We start from the raw sequence: 9,600 nt of genomic DNA on the forward strand, positions 1-9,600 counted from the left end.
CGGTGGTCACAGAGGAGGAGGCAAGCTCATGCATGCAGGCTCCTGTGACCACCTGGGGTCCATAATTAATTAACCCCAAGACCTGGCCTGACCGTTCCACAACGGCATGAGACTCTGTGATGTCTGCGTGACAGGCTTACCGACCCACAGAGAAAACAGCCAAAGTCAAGAAATGTCCTTGTTTTGCTGGGTTTACAGGAAGGTGAGGTGGCCTTTCCCATTACACGTCCTTGGGAAAATATGTCAGTGTGTCGCACGTAGGCACCCCTTCCCAGTGACACGTGGAGGGTCTCCCTGCCACTGAGCTCCCCGGAAAACTCACCTAGAGGTGGGGGCCCGGGGTATTGCCAGTGGGGAACCCCAGGGCAGGCCCAATCACTGGGCTTACACCATCTAAAGGGACACCGAGAAGAGCGCCTGCCAACCCAGGCGGGGCACCGCAGCCTCTGACTGTGCCGCTGGCCGCACGGCAGGTGCCTGGTGAACAAGCCGGAAGCCAGATGCGCACACCCCAGGCCAACCCGGCTCTCCAGCGAACCCTGACTGCTCTCCTCAAGCTGAGTAGCTAATCACAACTAAAGACCTGAAACCAGATGAGCCAGCTGACCGTGGGGTGGGCACCTCTAGGGACCAGCCAGCCCGGTCCCCCTGGACAGCCAGCCGCAGCCAGACAAGAGTCCCCTGAGTCCCCTGGCACAGCCCACGAGAGACTCTGTGCTCCGTCACCTGGTGAGGCTGTGGCAAACAGCAGCAGTCGGGTCTCCCTTCTGGGAGCCCTCGTATGCGGCCATCTGTCTGGCATCGGCTCTGACCTGAGACCTCTGGGCTTGGCCATGGTGGAGCATCAGCAGGCCAGGGGAGAACGTGGCTGGGCCCCTCCTGGCACGGTACAGAGGGCCAGCCGGGTCCCTTGGCTGAAAGCTGTGAGTCTTGTCTGGTGGCCTGCCTCGGGGCGCCTGCAGTGGCCCTAGACCCGCCCATCTCAGGTGAGCCGATGGTCCTACCCCTGACCCACCCAATCCGGGCTGTGGTCGGGCCCTCATGTGGGATGACGGTGGCAGCTCAAGTCCCTTCAGGGACAGAGCCAGCATCTGGTGCGTTCCCCGGTCTGCAGGGGGACTCAAGCCAGCACTGTACACCCGCCCCCCCAGGACGTCCCAGCCCCATGGACAGGGGTTCAGAGGGCTCGGCATTCCAGAGCCTCTGCCCACCCAGAACACAGAATCCACTGGGTATACACTGAAGACGGCACCAGGCAGCGAGCCCCTCAGGATCAGGGGTCTCCCCAGCACTCGGGGGCGTGGGCTGCCCAGAGCAGACGCGGGATGGGCAATGAGCAGAAGCACGCATCCACGGGGTTGGGGCGGCAGACGTAGGGAGTAACCACTGCTGGGTACAGGGCTCTCTGGGAACATGAAGATGCTCTAACCCTGACCGTGGCAACGGTGGCCCAAGTCTGTAAATACACTGGAAATCACCGAACTGCATACTTTACAGCCATGAAGCGTGAAGAGCGTGGTTTTAACCTCAGTACACGTGTTACGCGGTAAAGAATAATTAGGCTACGTTGTCCCCCGGCATACGGACGTCTGTGCAGACCCCCTATGTACTCGGGTATGCACACGCGCATGCACACAGCTTCCCCTCCTCTGTCTACCTGGAGGAATGGAATCACCCTTCATGGTCCCGAACACGCATCCAGCCCGTACATCCTTAACGGGGACCTGTCTTTCCCAGGTTAACAAAACCAGAGTAAAGGTATCAGACTGGCCTCCTGCAGGTGGAGCGTCCCAAGAGATGAACAAGGCAGTGTCCAGAGGCCGCCCAGCCACACCGAGCGCTTACTGCATGCCAGGCCCACCGCCAAGCCCGTCCTGGTGGGGAACTAGTCACTGTATCCTCACCCAGGCTGGAAGGTTTTGTGTCACCTGGACCGGGCCACAGGGCGCCCACACGGCCACCAAACATCCCTTCCAGGTGTCCGTGCTGGTCTCTGCAGCCCATGGTCTTCTTCAGCGAGGGCGACCTCACCCCCCAATCCTCTGGGCTCCACCTGTCTGGCATCGAACACTGGCTCTCCCTGCACTCTGGCCCCCAGAGGGGCCCCAGGCTGGACATAGCACTCCCAGGATGAGGTGACTGCCCCCCTGCTCCAGACACCATTCAGACCCCGGCTCCTCCCTGCTGGGCCATGTATCAGCCGCCCGGACCCGAGCACCTCACATCGCTGCCCTGCTCCCCACCTGCAGGCCCATGCCCTGGGCAGGGCTGCCATGAAGACCAGACACCATTAAATGCCTCGGATGCTGGAGAGCGGCTTCGTAATACATCAGGATTAGAAAAAGCTCCTGAGAGCTCGCATCCACCGTCTCTGTTCTAGAGCATGCCCCCTGCTCACTTCTAGCCGGGGAAGCCAAGGGAGGCCCCCCACTCAGGGTCCAGACGTCTGCAAGTTGCACGGGTGGACTTGTCCAGCAAGCCGGATGGCCTCCCCATCCGGAGGTGAGGGACACAGCAGGGGACGAGGGGGGCCCCTCGCGCATGCCCAGCTGGCCCAGACGTGCACTGGTGTGCTGGTCGCCTGGCAGGTGCACAGCCCATGCCTCCGGTTGTCATCCCCTCCCTCCCCAGCTCGGGGCCGACAGCTCGCATACCTGCACCCGCACACCTACTAACTTGGGTGGGCAGTGCAAGAGTCAGTGTTTTCTGGAGACTCCCATGACCCTGGGGAGACCCGCTGTCCCGTGCAGCGCAGCAAAGGCTGAGCCACTGTGCGCGGCAGCCGTACTGCCGGACGCCTCGGGATGGGGAGCTCACTGTTCAGGATGCCACCAAACTCCTGTGCCTGTCAGGCGGGGCTCATAGGGCTGTACTCAGCTTCCCCTGGTCCCCATTCTGCCCCAGCACTAGCCCCTCCACCCGCACGGTCCCTCCCCAGGGGCTCCTTTGCCGCACCCCACCATTCCCGAAGCACACAGAGGGCATCTTGCCTGTGCTGTCCAGAGGTAGTCCAGCTGCAGCGTGACATCCACCTGCCAGGTGTGCAGGGCCAGCGTTCACGAGAACAGCAGGATGGCCATGATGGGCTTGAAGCCGTGCCTGGACACCGCGCCGCCCCTGGAGGGGGGGCAAGGAGGGAAACCTCATCAGTACAGAGGGCCTGAGACCCGTGCACGGGCCCCCGGGGCAGGCAGGTCGGCAGCACCTGCCACCGGCCCGGCTGCAGCACCTCCCGCCCGAACCGAGGCCTCTCTGGCCCTGGGCCCAAATGGACACACGGAGAAGCCGCGGAAGCAGGCAGCGCCTGACGGGTGTGTCCAGGGAGCCTGGCAGCAGCGCACCTACCCCAAAGCCCGGGTGTAGCCGCTGAGCTCTAGGACCAGGATGTAGGAAGTGGTGAGCACGAGGAGCAGGATCATTTTGGGCAGGGAGGACACTCGCAGGAAGATGGCCAGTGGAAGTGTTCCCACCAGGCCGCAGAGCAGGGCGTGGGGCGCAGACTCGCAGGGTGCAGTGGCTAGCAGTGTGTTGTGGTTGCCGGGTGTCAGGACCACCAGGGACCTGTCGGGGCTGGAGCTCCAGGCCCAGGGCAGACAGCCCACCTGGAGGGGGCAAAGGGGTGGGCAGAGGGGGCAGCGGCAGAGGTGGAGGGGGAAGGGGTGGAGAAGGCAGGGGCAGAGGGGACAGAGGGTCAAGAGGAGGCAGGGATGGAGGGGATGGTGGGGAGTGGAGACAGCAGGGGCAGGAGTGGAGGGGGCAGGGGCAGAGGGGTCAGGGACAGAAGAGCAGGGGTGGAGGATCCAGGGGCAAAAGACCAGGTGTGGAGGAGCCAGGGGCAGAAGAGCAGGGGTGGAGGGGCAGGGGTGTTGAGGCAGGGGCAGGGGTGGCAGGGAGACGGGGGCTCAGGACCAGCTGCCCTCAGCCCCACCTGCACTGTCCACCTGCTGCTACAGCTTCCTGTGGGAAGGAGGGGATGCCCCCAGGTGCCGCCCGCCCCTCCCTTGCTGTGCCCTCCAGGCTCCTCCCAGTGTAGGCTGGGAGAAGCAAGAGACCCCCCTCGGCCCCCCAGACAGCCCCTGCCACCCTCCTGGTACTCAGCGCCCCACCCCCCTGCCCTGACTTCTGCCCCAGCTTCTACTGCGCACTGGGGAGGGGCTGGGTGTCCCTTCACCCGGAGACAGCCCCCCTCACCCCTGCACACCTCGTGGGACTCACCCCGCTACACCCTGCTGCCTGCAGACATGCTCACCACACATCCTTGGGCGACGGAGTAGGTCAAGACCACTATGAAAATACACAAGACGGTGCGGATCTGGATGGTCAGGCATCCTGGAAAACACTGGACAATAAAACATATTACTGTGAACACAGGCGTTTCTTAGAGTTGGTTCGGGTCGCAGGAACGGTCACAGCACAGAATGTGCCGCATGCCCTGGTGCCGCTGGCTCCCCACCCAGCCCCCACACACACATCTCAGCTGTGCCCAGGCTTCCTCTCCCAGGTCGACGCTGCCAAAATTAAAAGAAACAAAAACTACTGTCTTTCAGTGAAAAACAACCACACCCGCCACCGTGTGCCCCACACTGTGACTCTGGCACTAGAATGAACTGATTAATTTGAGATTTTTATTACATTAAATCCTTACTATGTCATGTGTTTTGCAAGTTCATATATTGTTATTATATTAAATAAGGATTTACACATACTTGTGTCTTTTTTTAGGTACTTTAAATTTTATCATTTTCTTCACATAGATTTTAAACTGTTTTTGTTACTAGAAATTTTATTTTAAATCTATTTGGGTGAACCTGGGCAGCTCAGGACATGATCTCAGGGTCCTGGGACCGAGTCCCACGTCGGGCTCCCCACTCGGCAAGGAGTCTGTTTCTCCCACTCCCTCTGCCCGTCCCCAAAATTGTGCTCTTTCTTGCTCTCTCTCAAATAAAATCTTTCTAAAAGTGCCTGCACGCTTAATAGAAGGCAGCTTAAATACATTTTGCAATAGTCAACATGTGACTTTGTGGATAAAAGCGCAAAGCTCTTTTTAGATTCACGCTCGTGAAATTTGAAAGAAAAACTAATATAAAGACTGCAGGGACCCTGCACAAGATGCTGATGAGACCCGCAGCCAGCCAGGGCCAGCCCCCTCCGCGGCCCTCTCCTGGGGAAGTCTCGACCGTCCTGTCCCCACCAGCTGGCCTTCTGGGTCCAACGGGACTCCCACGGCGCAGCCACAGTTCCGGATTCCATTCAGGATTCCTGAGCCTGATGCTGCCACACTGCGCAGACACGCTGGGCCCCCAGATCTCAGGGAGAGGAGCCCCCTGCGGTGGCGCCAGCCCCGACTGCTCACACCTCGCACTAGCCACCTCCCTCCCTGTCCAATCTCGTGTCCGCCCCTGGCCGGGACAGAGATGTGCCCACGGACCCTTGCCCGGCCGACAAGGCACACGCTGCTCACGCATTCGCTCAGCAAACGCAGGGTAAGGCTCCTCCGGCTGTGGACATCAGGAGCCCCTGGAGGCACTGCCCAGGCCTGGCCTCTGGTGGCCACTGGTGACTGGAGGGCCACCGGCCGATGCTCAGCAAGCTGTGCCCGGGGTGCAGGGAGGCTGAAGCGGGAGGCAGCCCGGAGTGTGCAAGCGGGGCTCAGAGTCGGGGGCAGCCTGCGGGGCGGATGCGCCATTCCCATTTGGCTGCCAACTGGCCAAGCGGTGGTGGGTTCCGACGATGATGCCTCACGGGGGACACAATCTGCCCACGTGGCTCCTCTGGTCTGGCCCTCTCTCTGCGCTCTACTCACTGAAGGGGGACACGCGGCGGGCGCTAGCCGCTCCCGGATGTCCTACTGATGAGCAGGGACTTACGAGTCCTGGATGCACTCACCCAGGACAGCTCTGCTCCCGCCACACACGTGCCAGCGCCACACGACGCTTGGCGGAAATGGGAGAGCCAGCGAGCCGCCGGGGGCTGGCCTCGGTCACATCTGCCCCGGGGCGCCCGCTGAGCGCCTGTCACACCGTCCACACTCCGGGCACCCCGGTGCTGCTCCATCGGCTGCCCGGGCGCCAGCTCCCCTGCACTCACTCCACAGTGCACAGTGACATACAGGGACCCGGTGTCTTGGGACCCAGGCCTCGGGGCCACTGAGCACAGCGGAGTGCACAGTGCTGGGCACACTGCCTCGCCGGGTGCAGAGAGCACGCCAGGGCTAGGACGCAGGCTAGCAGGAACCACGGGGTGCTGTGGCCTTGCGTGACCTGTCATCCTCGTCACAGGCCCAGCTCAGGGTCGTGGACACCTGGCCAGCTGGGTGCTCCATGCCAAGACCCCCGCCACATGAGATCGGAGACGTGGGCAGTCATCTGCTCACACTCGCAGGGCCCCAGGGTTCCTGCCCCTACCCCAGCCAGGTGTCTCCCCTGCCCTCTGCCCGCCCTGGGGATCTCCAGGCCCACCGGCAACAAGCCCACAGCAGACACAGACCAGCTCGTGGGCCTTCTCCATTCATGAGCTCGCGGGTGGGTGGGAGCCCCCAGAGCGGCTGGCTGCCCCGATAGGTGAACCCCAGCCCCAGAGGGACAGGCAGGGACTCGGAAGGAGCACGACCAGAACAGTGTGCCAAAGAAGCCACTGCCGTGACACACGTATGTGGAAAGAGTGGTCTGAGTGGGAGGAAAGTGCCCGTGTCCCGTGTGAACAGCACCCACGGGGACCTCGGTGGATGCAGTGTGATGATGGGGGCGGGGACAGCCCGCTCTGCAGACACGGAGGAGGTGACATTCAGGACACGGGGCCCGCTTGCCTCGGCCGACCTGAACGCGGCCAGCGCCGAGGCCCAGTGGCCCCCAGAGATGCAGGGAGCCCCCACCAGCCGAGCTCCTCCCAACCAGGGACCCGGGAAGGGATGCCGGGAACGAGGGTCCCTCCCCGCCCAGTGACAGGCCCCAAAGCCAGCAGACCCCTCACCCCAGCCATGCTGCCGAGCCTACTGCGGCCCGGCGTTCTCACGGGGGAGGGAGGGGACCCCACAGCCTGGAGCTGCTGCTCTTGCCACGGCCCCACCCCCACCCCATCTGGACACAGCAGCTTTGCTGATGTGGAAATGGCCTTTTGAAGATTCAGGGATGGTGTCAACTGGGCAGCCGCCCTTGCAGAGCTGGGGCACGTCCTCCTGGGCGCTGGGGTGCTGTCTGGGCCTAGCGGTGCCCCGTGACCCCCGAAACATTTGTCGAAACGTCAGAACTCTCAGCCTCAGTCATAAACACAGCCAGAGGCGCACGGTAAGACCAGCCTGGATCTGCTGCCTGTGACACGGCACAGGACGGCCCAGGGTTCCTCCCCCAGTGCCGTGCCCCGAAGAGCTACCACCCCCGGCCCACGGCCACCCATGGCGGAGGGTCGCAGTGTGACTGGAGGGACGGGTTCCTGACCGAGGACTCCAGAGGACCCGGCTCAGCAGCAAGAGGTCTTGAAAGCCAGACGGTGGCGGAAGGGGAAATGGGTGGACTGGGGCGCAAAAACTCCACGTGCCAGGGCAGGTGACGGCCCCCCAACGAGCCCATGGGACCCCGCCAACAGCGAGCCTGCGGGCCGCTGCCCTCTAGCACGTGCTGCCCACAGCCGGGAGCCAGCGGGCGTGCGTGCCCTGAGACCTCCGAGGCCGCGGTCACTGGCCCGACAGCAGCAGGAGGTTGGGACTGATGCTGCAGCTGGGAGCGGGGGTGGCCAGAACCATGCAGCAGGGCCACGCCCGCCCACCACCTGCTTTCTACTCGTGTCCTCGCTCTCCTGACCCGCAGGTTCCAGACTCCCCCGGGGATGGGCACCAGCCCAGCTGAGGAGGAAGGCCAGGTCCTGGGGAGGGACCTTCCTACACAGTATGCTAGGATGTGCTGCTTCCTGGGGCTGACTGGAGACGCCAGGGCGCAGGGAGGGCAGCTCGCGGGCTCTCTGCGGGAGATGCCACGGGAGCTGGCTCTTCTGTTACCTGTGAAGCCACGGTCCTGTTGGCCAGCACGCCCACAGCCCTGCAGGAGCGGGACTGCCAGCGTGGGTGCTGAGACCCACCCCCCGTCTCGCCCCCAACTCCTGAGCCTGCATACGCATTCGCTCACATGTAATGGGGTAGCACGCTCTTCTGAAAAGTGAACGCTGCTGGTCACGGAGACCGATGGCCACGCGTGGACTCCATGTGGCCTCTCCTAGCTGTGAGGCCGGTCGCTGCTCATCTTTTCGGTCAGTTTGCTTATACACTCGTGGAGCAAACACATCCGTGGAAAATAGTTGTAATACAGAAAAAAAAAAAAAAAAAACAGCACATCAGCTCCAAACCCGGGAGAAACCCCCTCGGAACGTTAAGCACAGCCATCAAACATGGCCTGGCGGATTGTCCGTGGTTGCACGTCCTTGGGCCACACCATCCACACGAAAGGCAGCCGTGCCAACTCCAGCAATGACCCTGTGACCGCCTGTAAGCACAACAGGTGTGTAACATCGCCAAGGCCACCAGGAGCGATGCCACGGAGCACAACAGGATACCTGCCTCTCCATGGAGGGTGCTGTGGCCAGGACCCCATGCATCGACCTAGGCACACGGTGCCGGTATCCCGAGCCTGAGCCTGTGGCCGAGGGTGTGTGAGACAGGCAGCCGTGGCCACCGTGGCCACCTCCCTGGGCTCGACACAGCCTGATTTACACGGGCACCTGGAGCTTACGGCCCAGGATGAGGTGTCGCCAGGGGCAGGGCCTGTGCAAGCCTCTGTGCTGGACGAGGCTGCGTCCACCCCTTCTGCTCACAACATGGGTCTGCCCAGGCTCCAGCAAGCACCCTCAGAGCAAAGCATACCTGAACCTGCAGAGGCTCGCAGACAGTCCCTTCCTGCCCAGCGGCCAGCCCTGGTCCCACTGCCCCCCACCCAGGGCAGGCTGTCCTGCTCCCACTGGCACTCGTGGCCACCTGGTCCAGCTCAGGCCCCTCCTAGCTCTCACCCTGCACCCTCACGCCCGTGCTCTGCTGGCCCACGGCACTGCAGCCCCCCCCCCATCCCCAACTCCTGGCCTCCTCCTGGCCCCACTGACCCTGTCCCTTTGTCATCCAGCTTCTCCCCTTGTGTGCCAGGCTCCCGCTACTGGTGCATATCAACTCAATTCTGTCCTGCATCACAGACAGGGACATGGAGGCATGGAGTTCCCAGTGCCAGCAACCCCAGCAATGCGGGAGCCAATGGGAGGATGGAGGTCCCAGGGGGCCATGGGGCTGGCCCAGCAGCCCGGATGCCCTGCCTGTGGCCTCCTGCCCTGTCCCAGAGGAAAGCACATGCCCAGCTGACTCGTGCTTTCCCACGGAGGCCCTGCTACCCTGGACCCTGGCTCAACCATATGCACAGCTTCGCCCACCCGTACCTCCCTCCACTGAGGCTGGGCCCCACCTGCTGGTTGCCACCCCTCCACACCATCTCTGGGCCACACCCCGGGGAGGACACTCAGAGCTAGCGCAGAGGCACCAACGGACATGACACTCCGAATTCCACATGATTCGGCTAAGCCACCTCTGCCAGGAGGGACATGTCCGTCACAGCACCCGGCTCCCGGCTCCCC

At 62.8% G+C, this 9,600-nt stretch overlaps 1 long non-coding RNA gene across 1 annotated transcript; it reads right to left on the bottom strand.

Moving 5' to 3' along the window:
- Positions 1-2,936: 2,936 nt before the first annotated feature.
- On the bottom strand, positions 2,937-7,990 carry LOC140598542 (uncharacterized). The gene is made up of 3 exons (XR_012000981.1): positions 4,250-7,990; positions 3,346-3,602; positions 2,937-3,117 (listed from the first exon to the last, which is right to left on the bottom strand). It is a non-coding gene; the product is annotated as an uncharacterized lncRNA (long non-coding RNA).
- Positions 7,991-9,600: the final 1,610 nt, after the last annotated feature.

The sequence above is a fragment of the Vulpes vulpes genome, chromosome 4 (genome assembly GCF_048418805.1).
Source record: "Vulpes vulpes isolate BD-2025 chromosome 4, VulVul3, whole genome shotgun sequence".
NCBI classification, from domain to species: domain Eukaryota; kingdom Metazoa; phylum Chordata; class Mammalia; order Carnivora; family Canidae; genus Vulpes; species Vulpes vulpes.